Consider the following 17,622-nt stretch of genomic DNA (forward strand, 5'->3'; position numbering starts at 1 on the left):
AATGAGGCTCAGTAGTGTGTGTGGCCTCCACGTGCCTGTATGACCTCCCTACAACGCCTGTGCATGCTCCTGATGAGGTGGCGGATGGTCTCCGGAGGGATCTCCTCCCAGACCTGGACTAAAGCATCTGCCAACTCCTGGACAGTCTGTGGTGCAACGTGACGTTGGTGGATAGAGCGAGACATGATGTCCCAGATGTGCTCAATTGGATTCAGGTCTGGGGAACGGGCGGGCCAGTCCATAGCATCAATCCCTTCGTCTTGCAGGAACTGCTGACACACTCCAGCCACATGAGGTCTAGCATTGTCTTGCATTAGGAGGAACCCAGGGCCAACCGCACCAGCATATGGTCTCACAAGGGGTCTGAGGATCTCATCTCGGTACCTAATGGCAGTCAGGCTACCTCTGGCGAGCACATGGAGGGCTGTGCGGCCCTCCAAAGAAATGCCACCCCACACCATTACTGACCCAATGCCAAACCGGTCATGCTGGAGGATGTTGAAGGCAGCAGAACGTTCTCCACGGCGTCTCAAGACTCTGTCACGTCTGTCACATGTGCTCAGTGTGAACCTGCTTTCATCTGTGAAGAGCACAGGGCGCCAGTGGCGAATTTGCCAATCTTGGTGTTCTCTGGCAAATGCCAAACGTCCTGCACGGTGTTGGGCTGTAAGCACAACCCCCACCTGTGGACGTCGGACCCTCATATGACCCTCATGGAGTCTGATTTTGACCGTTTGAGCATTTGTGGCCTGCTGGAGGTCATTTTGCAGGGCTCTGGCAGTGCTCCTCCTGTTCCTCCTTGCACAAAGGCGGAGGTAGCGGTCCTGCTGCTGGGTTCTTACCCTCCTACGGCCTCCTCCATGTCTCCTGATGTTCTGGCCTGTCTCCTGGTAGCGCCTCCATGCTCTGGACACTACGCTGACAGACACAGCAAACCTTCTTGCCACAGCTCGCATTGATGTGCCATCCTGGATAAGCTGCACTACCTGAGCCACTTGTGTGGGTTGTAGACTCCGTCTCATGCTACCACTAGAGTGAAAGCACCGCCAGCATTCAAAAGTGACCAAAACATCAGCCAGGAAGCATAGGAACTGACAGTGGTCTGTGGTCACCACCTGCAGAACCACTCCTTTATTGGGGGTGTCTTGCTAATTGCCTATAATTTCCACCTGTTGTCTATCCCATTTGCACAACAGCATGTAAAATTGATTGTCACTCAGTGTTGCTTCCTAAGTGGACAGTTTGATTTCACAGAAGTGTGATTGACTTGGAGTTACATTGTGTTGTCTAAGTGTTCCCTTTATTTTTTTGAGCAGTGTATATCAATCTGCTCAGCTCCTCCTGCTCTATAATATGCTGCCTTCAGATAGCATTTTTTGGTGACAGGTCCCATTTAACTCACAGGGCTGTGTTTTGCGGTCTGCAAATCACAGATCCGCAAAACCGGATCCCAGCCTGCAAAACGGACATGTTTTATTTTTTGGTGGGCCAGCGGAATGGGTGTGCTGTCCACCTCTTTTGCGGCCCCATTAAAATGAATGGGTCTGTATCCGATCAGCAAAAAAATGCAGAAGGGATGTGGCCGTGTGCATGAGCCCTTAAAGGGAGTCTATCACGGGTGTGGGGGCTGCTCGTAGAAGAAAGCGGTGATGTTCCTCTCCCCCTGTACATAATCACTCCACAATCCTTTGCATGAGGAACAGCACAGGGAAAGAGGACAGAACGGCCTGGAATTCATACACTTCAATTCATCATGCAAAATAATTACTGTCAGCAGACTCAAAATAAAAAAAATAAAAAATAAAAAAAAGAGTCATTAGCAAACATTGAATAGTACAACGTATTCTGGAAGAGAGAAATCAATATAAACTGCAAGAAGAGACAGAAACACTAAGGGTACCTGCACACGGACGCAGGTCAACGTGCAGAAGATTCAGGGATTTATGTGCATTTCTGCAGCATAACCACACCAAAATCTGCAATTTATAACATCAGATTTTGGTGTGGATCTAATGCAGTTTTACTGAAGATCTCACCCTTCGTTTAAAAAAGGGTGGAATCTGCAGCTAAAACCACAATCGACGCACACATTTTGTTCCTAAACTGCATACAACAAACATCATCCGCTGGCACAAAAAGCACAGAAGAATACTATAAGCCAAGTTTTAAACCATGTCGAATGCACAACAGTATATATATATATATATATATATATTTATTAGGGCTGCAACAATTCATCGATGCAAGTTTAAATCACGTGTCCACAGAGCGTGAGTAAAGAGAAGTCTCTCACCGCTCCGTGGCCTCCTGTCCGCACCGCGCTGCCAGGGCCTTACGTGCACACATGGTCAGCGCACTGGCTGACCATGTGTGTGACGTCAGGTCCCACCCAGTGCATGCCAGGAAGTGGGAAGAAGATGCGGTCCGTCTCCTGCGGACTCCATGTCAGCGCACTGCCAGGAAAGGCAAGTATAAGTTATCACGGGCCAAATCTGCCGGGGGGAGGGGTGTCATCTGTGATTTGAAGGGGCTGATGGCACTGGGGGACATGGATAGAAATGGCATGGAGGGGCTGATGGACTGGGGGACATGGTGGATGGTATGGAGACACTGGGGGAGGGGGACAGATGGCAATGGACAGCATGGAGGCACTGGGCGAAGAGTATATGGCAATGGATGGCATGGAGGGGCAGATGGCACTGGGGGAGTGGGGGACATGGCATGGAGGGGCTGATCTGATGGCACTGGGGGACATCACATGGCAATGGATGGCATGGAGGCACATGGTAATGGATGGCATGGAGGGGCTGATGGCACTGGTGGATAGTGGAGCTGATGGCACTGGTGGATAGTGGAGCTGATGGCACTGGTGGATAGTGGAGCTGATGGCACTGGTGGATAGTGGAGCTGATGGCACTGGTGGCACTAAGGCCGCATTCACATCACTTTTATTTTCCGTTTTTCTGATCCGAAGAACAGAAAAAAAAAGGATCCTTTATTGTAAGTAGGGGCGAGTGAATCGAGCTTCGGTTCCAAGACCCGAAGTCGATTCTTTCCTCAACTTCGTTTTAATGCTGTATGGAGACCTGTCTGTGCCGTGCGGAGCCAAAATTTGTTAAGTCCGAAGACGTGCAATTCTACGACTTTAAAAACAATCCAAAGTCGGCTTCGGTACCGGATCTTGGATCCAAAGTACTAAGGATCTGTTTAGCTCATTTTGCTCCCATTTGTGTCAGTTCCATCAGAGAGCCGTTATTTCTCTAAGTCCTGCAAGATGGACTTTTTCTCCTGTCAAAAATAACGGATCTCTGACAGAACTGACACAGACTGCTGCAAAATGAGCTAAATGGATGCTCAAAGGGGTTACCCAATTTCAAGAAACTCCCTCTACATGTGCCAGGCCCCTCACCGCTAATATACTTACCTGGTTCCCCACACCGTCGCTGCTGCTTCTTCCTGCACACGGATGAAAACATCCAGGGGGGGAAAGAGCATCCCTAGCATCGCGGGGGACGCTAGGGAGGATCGTCCCCGTCCCTGTCTGCCATTTGCTGCTCCCCCTCCCCGACACCAGATGTTTTCATCCATGTGCAGGGAGAAGCAGCAGCGGCGATGCGGGGACCAGGAGCGGCGCCAGAAGCGGGGTGCGTATATTACCGGTGAGGGGCCCGGCACATTTATGGGGGGAGGGGGGTTTCTTAAAATTGTATAACCCCTTTAAAAGTAGCACTCCCACTAAATTTTTTATTCTCTGACCTGTTAGATGGATACATGATGTAAACTGTGAAGGCAATCTTCTTACCAGTGACTGTATGTGTGAGTTATAACCTCCCTTCTGATCCTCAGCTGTCATGTGACTCCAAATGACACAGGACAGGAAGTCAGTTACTTCTCTATTCATTCCTATGAGACTGACATTGAGGCTCCCATAGGAATACATAGAGAAACTGACTTCCTATCCACACATAAGATGCTGGGTTATTTGGAAAGTCTGATTGCTGGTCACATCCAGAAGTCCAGATAACCGTCAAGCTCATTGTGCAGCGTTGGCGCTGTAACGCCCATAGAAGAGAGTGGGAGTTGTGGAAACAGTCAGTGTGGCAAGCTATGCCGTTTTATCATCTCCCAGTCACTTCCACATAGCACAGTGAGCCCAGCTGCTCCCGGATTGACGGAAACCTAAAAGCTGAAAATGGGAACACAGGCTTACATTTCCTATAGCCTTGGAAATTAATCTAGAGAAACATCCTTTGGCAAGTATCCAGGCCGTCAGGTCCCTGCTGTAGATCTTGCATACAGATGGAACATCCTTGCCGTATACGTTACGTCCATTATGTCACATTCCACCCAAGTTCTTCTGACATGAAGATCTTTTCCAGGTCAGACAACGCTCTCCTCAATACCGTGTGGGACGCGGTGTCCAGAATCCTTATTTGGGATGGATGAGACCGAACAATGAACGGCTTCCAAGACAAATCATCTGCTAAACTCCAGGGGCCGCCTGTGACATAACCCGAAGCCCTGAAGTCTGGGATTGTATATACCATGCAGCCAGTAATACAGTAAATTAACATATTTATTGCCTATACTGTGCTATAAACACTATAAAACATTGGGAGAAATTCTCCAAGGGACTGTAAATCTCACAAGGTGATCTCCATATCCAGGGTCTTGTCGACAGCTCCTGGAGCCCTGGATTACTGTCTCCCAACACTTTGTAATCTGTAAGACCCCTTAAAAGGGTTGTCCAGGATTACAAAAGCGTGCCTCCAGTCTCACATAAACAGCGCCATACTAGTCCGTGGACGGCATCTGGTACTGCAGCTCAGCTCCAATGAAACCAATGCGGTTGAGCTGCAGTAACACACCGTACCTGTAGGTGTCGCACTGCGGCCCAGATTTACTAATCCTGTAGATGGCGGAAGCTTAGACCGGCTGTCCAGACCTGCACCACATTTATCAGGGGGGCTCAGGCTGGATGGTAAATGTGGTGCAGGGACAGACCCTATTCTCTCACTCTATACCGGGGTGCGTGTTCCCCAATTGGGGCTCAGACACATGACTGCATCTTTTTTGCGGTTCCCAAATCTGCAAAACACTGATCCCAGCCGAGGGCATGCCACCATTTCTTTTCCCACACTCCTCTAGGACATGTTCTATCTTTTTTCCGGGGCTACAGATCGGACAGCACAGTAGTTTATTTGCGGATCCATAAAAACCGATTTGATACATATGCAAATTAACCTGAGATGAGTCAGAGCTTGAAAATATGACTCTTCTCTGGTCACACAAGTAAGATATGACTCTTTTATGTTAATTTGCATATGTATCAAATTGGTTTTTTTACACAATAAAAGCACACAGAGCTATGGGGACTGGGTATTACAGATGTGCTAGCGGCCATCTAGCAACCCATGTCCTCAGCTCTATACCCAAAATCCCGGTGACAGGTTCCCTTTAAAAAATAAACTACTGAAGTGATTCACGCGCGACTTTGTGAATAACTAACTTCAGCTCATCAGAGGCCATACGTTCTAAGGGCTCATGCACACGAACGTATTTTCTTTCTGCGCCCGTTCCGTTTTTTTTGCAGACCGTATGCAGAACCCTTCATTTCAATGGGTCTGCAAAAAAAAAACTGAAGTTACTCCGTGTGCATTCTGTTTCCGTATTTTTGTTCTGCAAAAAAAAAAAAAAAAAAATAGAACATGTCCTATTAATGCCCGGATAAGGGATAAGGATAGGACTGTTCTATTAGGGAATCCTTTTTTTTTTTTTTTTTTTGCGGATCCATGTTTCCTGGACTGCAAAATACATACGGTCGTGTGCATGAGCCCTAATACTGTACTGAGATGGATCTCTGTACAGTATTATTCTCAAGTTCTAAACGAAGCGACTCCGGATGTAGCATCCGACGCACGCTTCGCTCAACACTAGGTCGGCATCTGATCTGCAAATAATGCCGATCAGATTCAGACAAAAACTATGTCTGTGTGCACGAGGCCTTACTGGGATGTTGCATTTCATGAACTTGGGGAGGGGGGGGGGGGGGGTTCAGACATAGCTACTGCAGCCTGAGATTTTAGGGGACTGTTCCTCAGTCCCGATGTGGACCTGGTGAGCTAGTTCTTGACAAGACCATGACCTGCTTTATGGTTATTGAACAACATCCTAGTGTAAAATGTCCTGACCTCCTCAATTCTTAAAGGGCACCTGCTCTGCAACCGACCAGATAATAAGAATGCCACTAACCTTCAGATCAGAGTCGGGGGTGTAAAGCAAGTCACCCCCCTGTGGCCAGCGATTAGCTGAGTGTCCAGACCAAACTGTCCCTGGTGTGTGAAGCCGGAGAACAGGAAGTGGAGAGGAGCAGGGACTGGAGCAGCTGCGGTGGGCGATCAGCAAGGTCAGTACTCGCTGTTCTGTGATGCCATTTATTTTTTTATGCCACTGGAATAACCCCTTTAAGGACTTTGTGCAGAACAGCTGTTATATTCTAATAGGAATTCATTTACATATGTTCTGGTATTCAAAAAGGATATATACGCGAGTCTAATTAAAGAAACAGTTAATCCACAAAAATTATATATAAGACCCTTAAAACTGTAATGTTTAATATATCAATCTAAAACCTATTACCCAAACTATGATTGGATTGCGGTGCCAATCACCCCGATAGTTCAAAGATACAAAAAATAAAAGGTATAAATGAGATATGCATACAGAAAGGAACGGGCCGGGGTCCCGGGGGAGGGAAATAAACTTACCCTATATCACCCTACTGTACCCCTCAGCCCAGAGAAGAAGCCCAATGGTGGAGACTCTCTGTCCTCGTTCCTTGGTTAAATAGCACTAAATTACCCAGTGCTCCAGACAAAAAAAATACCTAGTAGCCATTGGCTCCTGAACTGAAAAATTTAGGAGCCAAATTAAATTTTTAGTCGCCAAATTGAAACCGAATCAAAAATTGGGTATCGTGACAACGCTACGCCGATCAGAACGGCGTAGGGTTGTTTCAATACGAAATTCGCTTTCGTCGCCAAAAAAAAGTATTGCGATACTGAATACCACGCAAAAAAGAAAAAAAACACACCAAAAAAAGCCGCGTGCATTTTGCATTTTATGAAACGTTTGGCTCATAATAGAACAGTCCTATCCTATTTTTTGGGGTGACATGGTGACAAAAAAATAGCAAATCGCATGGTTTTTATTTATTTATTTGTCTCTTACGGCGCTCACCGCATAGGAGATATTTTTTAATAGTTTGCACTTTTCGGACGCAGCGCTATGTAATATGTTTATTTATTTATTGTTTATATATTTTATATGTAAAATTGGGAAAGGGGGGGGGGATTTAAACTTAATATTTTAGGAAGCTTTCACACTAGCATTTTTCATTTCCGGCATAGAGTTCTGTCACAGGGGCTCTATACCGGAAAAGAACTGATCAGGCATATCCCCATTCATTCTGAATGGAGAGTAATCGGGATGTCTTCAGTTCAGTCATTTTGACTGATCAGGCAAAAGATAAAACCGTAGCATGCTACGGTTTTATCTCCGGCGAAAAAAACTGAAGACTTGCCTGAATGCCGGATCCGGCATTTTTCCCCATAAGAATGTATTAGTGCCGGATCAGGCATTCAAAATACCGGAATGACGGATCCGTCCTTCCGGTCTGTGCATGCGCAGACAGGTAAAAATGTGTAAAAAGATACTATTAGCCCCCTTAGGGGCTGGAACCCTTGTCCTATTCACCCTTAGGCCCCTTTCACATGGGCGAGATTTCTGCACAGGTGCAATGCGGGAGGTGAACGCATTGCACCCGCACTGAATCCGGACCCATTCACTTCTATGGGGTTGTGCACATGAGCGGTGATTTTCACGCATCACTTGTGCGTTGCGTGAAAATCTCTATGTTGTGCATTTTTCACGCAACTCAAGCCCCATAGAAGTTAATGGGGCTGCGTGAAAATCGCAAGCATCCGCAAGCAAGTGAGGATGCGGTGCGATTTTCACGCATGGTTGCTAGGATGAAAGTCTATTCACTGTATTATTTTCCCTTATAACATGGTTATAAGGGAAAATTATAGCATTCTTTAATACACAATGCATAGTAGAAGGTCAATTAACATAGTAACATAGTACATAAGGCCGAAAAAAGACATTTGTCCATCCAGTTCGGCCAGTTATCCTGCAAGTTGATCCAGAGGAAGGCAAAAAACCCTGTGAGGTAGAAGCCAATTTTCTCCACTTTAGGGGAATAAAAAATTCCTTCCCGACTACAATCAGGCAATCAGAATAACTCCCTGGATCAACAACCCCTCTCTAGTAGCTATAGCCTGTAATATTATTAAGCTCCAGAAATACGTCCAGGCCCCTCTTGAATTCCTTTATTGTACTCAATTGGCGCAGTGCCAATTGAGGGTTAAAAAAAAATAATTAACGCCTCTCCTCCAATTGATGCCGGTCTCCTGTTCTTTCTTCAGGACCTGTCAAAGGACCTGTGGTAACATCACTGTGTTCATCACATGATCCATCACCATGGTAATGGACCATGTGATGAGCTCAGTGACGTCACCACAGGTCCTGAAGAAAAAAACAGGAGACGGGCAGCTGCGCGATCAATTGGAGGAGGTGAGTTAATATATATATATTTTTTTTAACCCTCATTGGCACTGCGCCGCCAATTTTTATTATACTGAGGTGTTGGGGGGGGGGGGGGGCGCACTGCGCCACCAATGTAGATAACTGACCTGTTAATACAAATACAGGGAGGCGGGTGCCGGAATCAAATAGCCGGCACCCGACCTCTATGACAGGGAGCTGCGATCCGCTGCAGTTAACCCCTCAGGTACCGCACCTGAGGGGTTAACTGCCGCTGATCGCAGCTCCCTGTCATAGAGGTCGGGTGCCGGCTATTTGATTCCGGCACCCGCCTCCTGTATTTGTATTAACAGGTCAGTAATCTTCATTGGTGGCGCAGTGGCCAAAGCCCCTCCCCTCCTCCTCCTCCTGTCTCTCTTCTTATTGGCGGCAGCAGCACAGGGGGGAGGGAGAGACTCCTCCACTGCGCTGCTTAGAAGAACATCGGCGGCGGGGCAGAGAACTATCCTCTCCTGTGCCCCGCCGCTGTATTCAACCTCAGAGCTGCGGGTCTAGTCGCAAATGGCGACAAGACTAAAAAGTCTTGTCGCCATTTGTAAATTCTAAGTCGCATTGGCGACCATTTTGGTGTTTGGGGGGTGAAACCCCCAAGACCCCGACGCGTTTCCCCCAGCAAAGTGGGTTCCTCAGGGGGGTCAGGATGTAGGGTATAATCAGATAATTAACACATGATAACCAAAAAATTTAAGAATAAATAAAGATAAAAGAAATAATGAACAGTATTAGGTGGGTAGCAAAAATAGACAGAAAAATAATGTACATAAAAAAGATTTAAATATCTGTCTCACTGTTTGGACGTCGCCCAGAAGGATACTGGCTGCCTGATACCTGTAAAAAGAAGATTCCTATGAAAGATCCGATCACGGCAACTTAATGTGCTCAAAAATCACACACATTGATCGTAAAGAACTACTTGACCTCCAAACACTAGAAGCGTGCCACCCCCTGTGGATGCCTAATGCTGTGGGCATGCAGATACACAGACGAAGTGCCCTTTAACCAGCGCGCCAAGGCCTCCCGTAAGGCAGTATATCCAATCAGAGGCAGGCCAAGACTGACGCCAATCGCATCATTCCCTGTCCAGCGATTGGCGTCCGGCCTGTGGAGCACATACCTGGGGCATATGTTCCTTCCGGCCGGTGCTAGTGATTAGCGTCCGGCCTATGGAACGCATCTCTGGAGCGCACACTTCTTCCGGTCTGCGAAAGTCGCTACTTCCGGCCCGTGACACGCACAATGAAGCGCATAAGTCACCAGCCGGCAAGTATGTGGAGATGCATCCTCAGTCAGGCGTTAGAGTCGGCGCTATCCACATCGCTCAATACGCGGGGTGAAATACTCAAATATCGTAATAGGGGGAGGGGGAGAGTGCCAACATCTCTAAAGGGTAAAGTAACCCTATAGTGCCCAGACAAAAAAGGTGACAGTTCACATCAAAATATGCGGGCATATCATACCCACAAGTATAGGGCAATTATCATACAACCATAGTATTAACCAAGAAAAAGATCTTGGGGCAAAAGGTGACCCCAAAGGATACAGAGGGACAGCCCAACAGGGTACACTTCGGAACTAGTATATGTCCTCATCCCTCATGTGGTTTATTCCATGAACAGCAAGGTGGTGCGACGTTTCGACCTAATCAGGTCTTTCTCAAGCAACAAAATGAATTTAGTCTGTTTGTGTTTTATACCATGCAAAGTGGGTGGAGCTATCACTCCCCCAGGTGAGGTGATATATCCAAATACATATACATTCATGGGTCATCATAATAATGAGGATCGCTTCCGATCCAATATACTCTACAGTGAATAATCTTAGTGACATATAAAGATAAACACTCCTATATAATAACATTGTCCTTATGAATCTTCGGCAGGGTGTATAGAACCGGTGTCACGGGGTGCATTACGATAAGATAGTGATGTAATGAATTATCTATGATATCCTCAGCGTATGCGTCATCGACCAGGAGCCTAATCTTCCGAGATATCTAAAATTTAGGGTCATGGTCGATGAGGCGATACACTGAGGTATCATCAAGTTGTCTTTTTATCTCCTGCTCGTACTTTACCGTATCCATTGGGGACGCATGCGCAGTACAACTTCCGGGACGCTGAGTTCAGCGCACTTCAAGAATGTTGCGGACATGGAGCAAAACCCCGGGGACGTCACCTTAGGGTAGGAGACAATGTTATTATATAGGAGTGTTTATCTTTATATGTCACTAAGATTATTCACTGTAGAGTATATTGGATCGGAAGCGATCCTCATTATTATGATGACCCATGAATGTATATGTATTTGGATATATCACCTCACCTGGGGGAGTGATAGCTCCACCCACTTTGCATGGTATAAAACACACACAGACTAAATTCATTTTGTTGCTTGAGAAAGACCTGATTAGGTCGAAACGTCGCACCACCTTGCTGTTCATGGAATAAACCACTTTGGATTTATTACACTGACGAGTGCTGCGGATTTTTTGTATATCTATTCTGACGTCGGGATCATCAGCCAGGGTCCTCATCTGCGTGCACCATCATTACCCTCAAGGTATTTTCTAATGGCCTCTCCTTATGTGGGACAGTAGTGCTGCCAAACCTTTTTTGTATGTCTCATCCCTCATGTGTCAGGATACTATAACTATTTGGACGCTTCACGCGTCACTGGCCCAGTTATGACCACCCATAGGGTCATTGAGACAGACTTAGTGCAGCATAAGGAACTCCTGTCTACTCCACTTAAATCAGACGAAACATATGAAGGTGAGCCTCTCATTAAGTCCCACTGGAGAGTGGGACCGCAATCTAAAAATCCATTCAGTCTCTTCTTCCTGTCCCAGTCTCCACCTCTCGGAGATGGGGGGGACCACCTCCAGCACCGAGAATCTGAGGACTCTCGGGTCTCCAGTATGGTCCTTTAGGACGTGATTCGCCACAGGGGTAGCATTCTTTTTATGGACATCATTTATATGTTCACACACATGTCTCCTGACTTCCCTGATGGTTTTATCTATATAGTCCTTATAGCGCTCTTTGCCGATCCAGGGTCCGATCCTTTTTGAGGTCCTACTAAACTTTAGGTAATATATTTTAGTTTTTACTATTCTAGTCATCACTATTACTGTTGTCTCTAACACTGTCTATGGGCTTTTTCTCTGAGGTGCTTTGTATCTGGCCCTCACATTTGCTCATATTAGTGTAGTCTCTGTATACCTGAGTAGGATTTGTCACATCTTATTGGGGGTTGTTCGAATATTGCCTGCTTTATGCGGCACCTTACGCACCTATGTTCTTTTTGGAGTCTCCCCTGTATTGGGATCAGGCGTACTCCTTGCCCGGCAAAAGAGCTGCTTGTCACAGCGCTAGCCTGCATTGCTGCTGCTAATACTATTTCTTTATGTTTTTTGTAATGTCAATTACTTAATAAAATTTGCGATTATTTTATATGTGTATGAAAAGGATTGTAAGATCTGCACACCCTTAGACAAGAGGGTGCTTGTGGAGGACTTCAGTTTTTATATGTGTGTTCCTTTGTTCATTTGGTGTAGTTACCCGTTAGATACTGTTGTTCTAATCTGTTATAAAAAAAACAGCCATTTTGGGCTAGATCCTAAATTTGAGAAATATCAGGAGAGAGTCCAATAAGGGACGTGGCCCAGGTCGTGGTGCTGCTGGTGGAGCTCCTGTCGCAGGGAAAGGACTTAGTCGATCTGTGCCAGCTACACGCACAAGTGAAACCCCTTCCTCAGGTGTGAGTAGGCAACAAAACCTACAGCGGTATTTGGTCAGGCCTAATGCTGCTCTACGAATGGTGAGGCCAGAACAAGTACAGGCGATAGTAGATTGGGTGGCTTATAGTGCCTCCAGTTCCTTCACATTGTCTCCCACCAAGTCTCCTGCTGAAAGACCACAGTTGGCTCCTGAAGCCGATGTCCATCAGTCTTTCACCTCACCCCCTTGCAAATCAGCCAAGCAGTCTGAGCCCCAAGTCATGCAGCAGTCTCTTCTGCTTTTTGATGACTCTGTTAGCAGGGTTTCCCAGGGCCAGCCACATAGCCCTGCCCCAGAAGTGGAAGAGATTGAGTGCACCGATGCCCAACCACTTATTTTTCAAGATGATGATATGGGAGGACCATCGCAGCACGTCTCGGATGATGACGAAACACAGGTGCCAACTGCTGGGGCTTTCGAAAGTGTGCAGACCGACAAGGAGGGCAGGGGTGAAGACTGGGTGGAAGATGATGTGGAGGACGATGAGGTCCTCGACCCCACATCGAATCAATGTCATGCGAGTGACCTGTGTAGTTCGGAGGAAGAGGCGGTGGTCGCACAGAGCCCCCAGCACAGCAGAAGAGAGAGCAGGGTGCAAAAGCGGAGCGGCCGTCTTCTAGACAGTATGCCTGCTACTGCCCACCGCAGCAAGGGACCGAGCACACTAAAGTCAGCTCCAAGGAGTTCCCTGGCGTGGCAGTTCTTCAGACAATGTGCTGACGACAAGACACGAGTGGTTTGCACGCTGTGCAATCAGAGCCTGAAGCGAGGCATAAACATTCTCAACCTGAGCACAACCTGCATGACCAGGCATCTAAGTGCAAAGCACGAGCTGCAGTGGAGTAGACACCTCAAAAACCAAGACAGGTCTCTGGCTCCTCCTGCTTCCTCTTCTGCTGCAGTCTCGGCCTCTTCATCCACCTCTGAAATGACAGTGCCACCTGCCACCCCGCGAACAGAGGATCTGCCAGCAACACTACCACCTGGGTCACCAAGCATCTCCACAATGTCCCACGGAAGCGTTCAGCTCTCCATCTCCCAAACACTTGAGCGGAAGAGGAAGTACCCCCCTACCCACCCGCGATCCCTCGCCTTGAATGCCATCATTTCAAAATTACTGGCCTTTGAAATGCTGTCATTCTGTCTGGTGGAGACAGAGAGTTTTAAATGCCTTATGGCGGTGTCTGTCCCACAGTACGTCGTGCCCAGCTGCCACTACTTTTCCAGGCGAGCCATCCCTTCCCTGCACAACCAAGTGGGGGACAAAATCAGGTGTGCACTTCGCAACGCCATCTGTGGCAAGGTGCACCTCACTACGGATACGTGGACCAGTAATCACGGTCAGGGACGTTATATCTCCATAACAGCACACTGGGTAAATGCAGTGGCGGCTGGGCCTGAGGCAGATAGCAGTTTGGCGCATGTCCTTCCACCACCGAGGATTGCAGGGCGCTTCAGTTTGCCTCCTGTTGCTTCCTCATCCTCTACCAGCTCCTCATCCGGTCAGCGTAACACCTTCACCACCAACTTCAGCACAGCCAGGGGTAAACGACAGCAGGCAGTTTTAAAACTTATCTGTTTGGGGGAACAAACCCCACACCGCGCAGGAGCTGTAGACGGGCATGGAACAACAGACCGATGAGTGGTTGGTACCAGTGAGCCTCAAGCCCGGCCTGGTGGTGTGCGATAATGGGCGAAATCTCATGGCAGCTCTGGGACTAGACGGTTTGACGCACATCCCTTGCCTGGCGCATGTGCTGAATTTGGTGGTGCAGAGATTCCTTAAAAATTACCCCGATATGTGAGAGCTGCTGCATAAAGTGCGGGCCGTCTGTGCGCACTTTCGGCGTTCTCACCCTGCTGCTGCTCGCCTGTCAGCGCTGCAGCGTAACTTCGGCCTTTCCGCTCACCGCCTCATATGCGACGTGCCCACAAGGTGGAACTCCACCTTGCACATGCCTGCCAGACTGTGCGAGCAGCAGCAGGCCATAGTGGAGTTTCAGCTGCAGCATGCACGGGTGAGTCGCTCTGCGGAACAGCACCACCTCACCACCAATGACTGGGCCTCCATGTGAGACCTGTGTTCCTTGTTGCGCTGTTTCGAGTACTCCACCAACATGGCCAGTGCCGATAACGCCGTTCTTAGCGTTTCTATCCCATTTCTATGCCTCCTTGAAAAAACGCTGCTGGCGATGATGGAAGAGGATGTGGCACCGGAGGAGGAGGTAGAGGGATCATTTCATAGGGTTTCCGGCCAGTCATTCACAAGTGGCTCCGAGGGTGGGTTCCTGCACCCACAAACGCTAGGTACACAATTCTCCAGCCAGGGCACAGTTCTGGAGGATGACGAGGTGGAGGATCAACCATGTTCACAGCAGGGTGGCACCCAGACCAGCTCATGTCCATCACTGGTGCGTGGCTGGGGGGATACAGAGGACACAGAAGATACACCTCCCACAGAGGACAGATTTTCGTTGCCTCTGGGCAGCCTGGCACACATGAGCAATTATATGCTGCAGTGTCTCCACAACGACCGCCCGGGTTGCCCACATTCTAACATGTGCTGACTACTGGGTGGCCACGCTGCTGGATCCCCGTTACAAGGACAACGTACCGTCCTTAATTCCGTCACTGGAGCGTGATCGTAAGATGCGCGAGTACACGCGCACGCTGGTAGACGCACTGCTGGTCGCATTCCCACCTGACAGCGGGGGCACAGTGGAAGCACAAGGCGAAGGCAGAGGACGAGGAAGAGGTCGCCAACGCAGCTGGGGCACCGCATGGCTGAAATGTGGAAAAGCTTTGTCAGCACGGCACAACAACCAGCACCACCAGCTGATATGTAACGTCTTAGCAGGAGGCAGCATTTCACCAACATGGTGGAGCAGTATGTGTGCACACGCCTACACGTATTGAATGACGGGTCTGCCCCCTTCAACTTCTGGGTCTCCAAATTGGGCACATGGCCTGAGCTTGCCCTTTACGCCTTGGAGGTGCTGGCGTGCCCTGCAGCCAGTGTATTGTCTGAACGTGTGTTTAGCACGGCAGGGGCGTCATCACAGACAAGCGCAGCCGCCTGTCCACAGCCAATGTGGACAAGCTGACGTTCATTAAAATGAACCAGGCATGGATCCCACAGGACTTGTCCGTACCTTGTGCAGAATAGACATGTATACCGGCACTAAGCAGCCATTGTTATACTGCAGCGCAATTGCTCATTCTTGTATTTTGGATATTTAAAAAATTAAAATTAAAATCAAAAAACAACTGTGTTGGCTACCTCGTCCTCCTCCACCGCCGCTTCCACCTACACCGCCTCCTCAAACTCCTACTCCATATGGACCTCCACCTCATAAATCTATTTTTTTATTTATTATTTGTACACATTTTATTTTATTTTACGTCATTTCACAAATTTTTCTGTTAAATTTTCGGGTGAAATTCACCAATTTTTGGCTGTGATATACCCGTGCTCTATCTAGTAGACAGGTTAATAAATTTCAAATGTTTCTGTTACATTCTTGGGTTGACATTTTACAATTTTTGCCGTGAATAAAACCCTGCTCTGCACAGGTGACAGGGACTGAAATTTTTTAAAATAATCTGTTCCATTGGTGGGTGACATTAACCCATTTCTGGCGATGAAAAACTCCTACTCTGCATAGGTGACAGGGACCTAAATTTCTAAAATTCGTCTTCAATTGGCCCTTTTATTCGATCCTTCTGCTTTAATAACTTGTCCCACATTTCCGCTTCATCCCATTGCAGCCATTGACCTCCCTTGGATGCGGTCTCTCTTTCTCACGCTCTCTCTCCGGCGTAGAAGCCTGATTCGCCGATAACCGTGATCAACATGGTAGGCGCAGAAAAGAACATCGAAAGTTGATCGAGAAGATATCGAAATGCATGGTGGACGTCACAGGGACGTGCGATCAAGCAGAAGTTGTCTAGAGTCAACAAAGCAGCAGCAGGGCCTCTCCTGTCTAACGTTTCCAAATCCAAAATACCCCAGTGACATTCCCTACAATATTAATTAGGGATCGACCGATATTGATTTTTTAGGGCCGATACCGATAATTTGTGAACTTTCAGGCCGATAGCCGATAATTTATACCGATATTCTGGGAATTTTCATTTTTGAGAAAAAAAAAAAATTCCTACACAAATCTGCTGAAAATTAATATGTTTATTGTTAATGTGTATTTTTTTGTTTATTGTTAATGTGTATTTTTTTTTTTATAAGTCTTTTTCATTTATACTTAATATTTTTGTGTTTTATTTTTTACTAACTTTTAGCCCCCTTAGGGACTAGAACCCTTGTCCTATTCCCCCTGATAGATCTCTATCAGGGTGAATAGGAGCTCACACTGTCCCTGCTGCTCTGTGCTTTGTGCACACAGCAGCATGGAGCTTACCATGGCAGCCAGGGCTTCAATAGCGTCCTGGCTGCCATGGTAACCGATCGGAGCCCCAGGCTTACACAGCTGGGGCTCCGATCGGATGAGCAGGGGAGAGGGAATCCTGTGGCCACTGCCACCAATGAGTAATACTGGGTGGGGGGGGGGGGGGGGCGCACTGCGCCACCAATGAAGATAAGTCTCTCAATCATTCATATACAGGAGGCGGGAGCTGGCTGCAGAATCACATAGCCGGCTCCCGACCTCTATGAGCGATAGCTGCGATCCGCGGCACCTGAGGAGTTAACTACCGCGGACCGCAGCTACCGTTCATAGAGGCCGGGAGCCGGCTATGTGATTCTGCAGCCAGCTCCCGCCTCCTGTATATGAATAAATGAAAGGCTTATCTTCATTGGTGGCGCAGCGGCCACACCCCCCCCCCCTCCTCCTCTTGTCTTCTCTTCTGTCATTGGCGGCAGCAGCAGCACAGGGGGAGGGAGACACTGCTTCCTTCTCCCCTGTGCTGCGGAGGGAACACAGAACGCGCTGAGAGCAGCGCGTTCTGTGTTCCCAATACGTTATCGGTATATCGGCAGAATAGATGCCGATACCGATAACGGTCAAAATCCTCAATATCGGCCGATAATATCGGCCAAACCGATAATCGGTCGATCCCTAATATTAATCATTCCAATAACAGGGCATCTTAAGAGTCCTATATTGTTATTTATCGTCACTACCTCCCCGAGTCGGGAGTGGGTAATTGCTGCGCGCCCCCTCCT

The 17,622-nt window shown here is 47.9% G+C and overlaps 1 protein-coding gene across 4 annotated transcripts in view; it reads right to left on the reverse strand.

Moving 5' to 3' along the window:
• LRRC8B (leucine rich repeat containing 8 VRAC subunit B) overlaps nt 1-17,622 on the reverse strand; it is a 37,167-nt gene that overhangs the window by 17,154 nt on the left and 2,391 nt on the right. Inside the window, exon 1 of one of the 4 annotated variants that reach the window (XM_040407905.1) lies at nt 9,425-9,474. The exons of 2 other annotated variants lie outside the window; for them this stretch is intronic. The gene's annotated coding sequence lies outside the window, so the exon portion shown is untranslated. Of the gene's footprint in view, nt 1-9,424; nt 9,475-17,622 lie in introns of those variants that run through there. One more of the 4 variants, XM_040407904.1, reaches the window with a different exon arrangement.

Source organism: Bufo bufo, chromosome 9 (genome assembly GCF_905171765.1).
Source record: "Bufo bufo chromosome 9, aBufBuf1.1, whole genome shotgun sequence".
Classification (NCBI taxonomy): domain Eukaryota; kingdom Metazoa; phylum Chordata; class Amphibia; order Anura; family Bufonidae; genus Bufo; species Bufo bufo.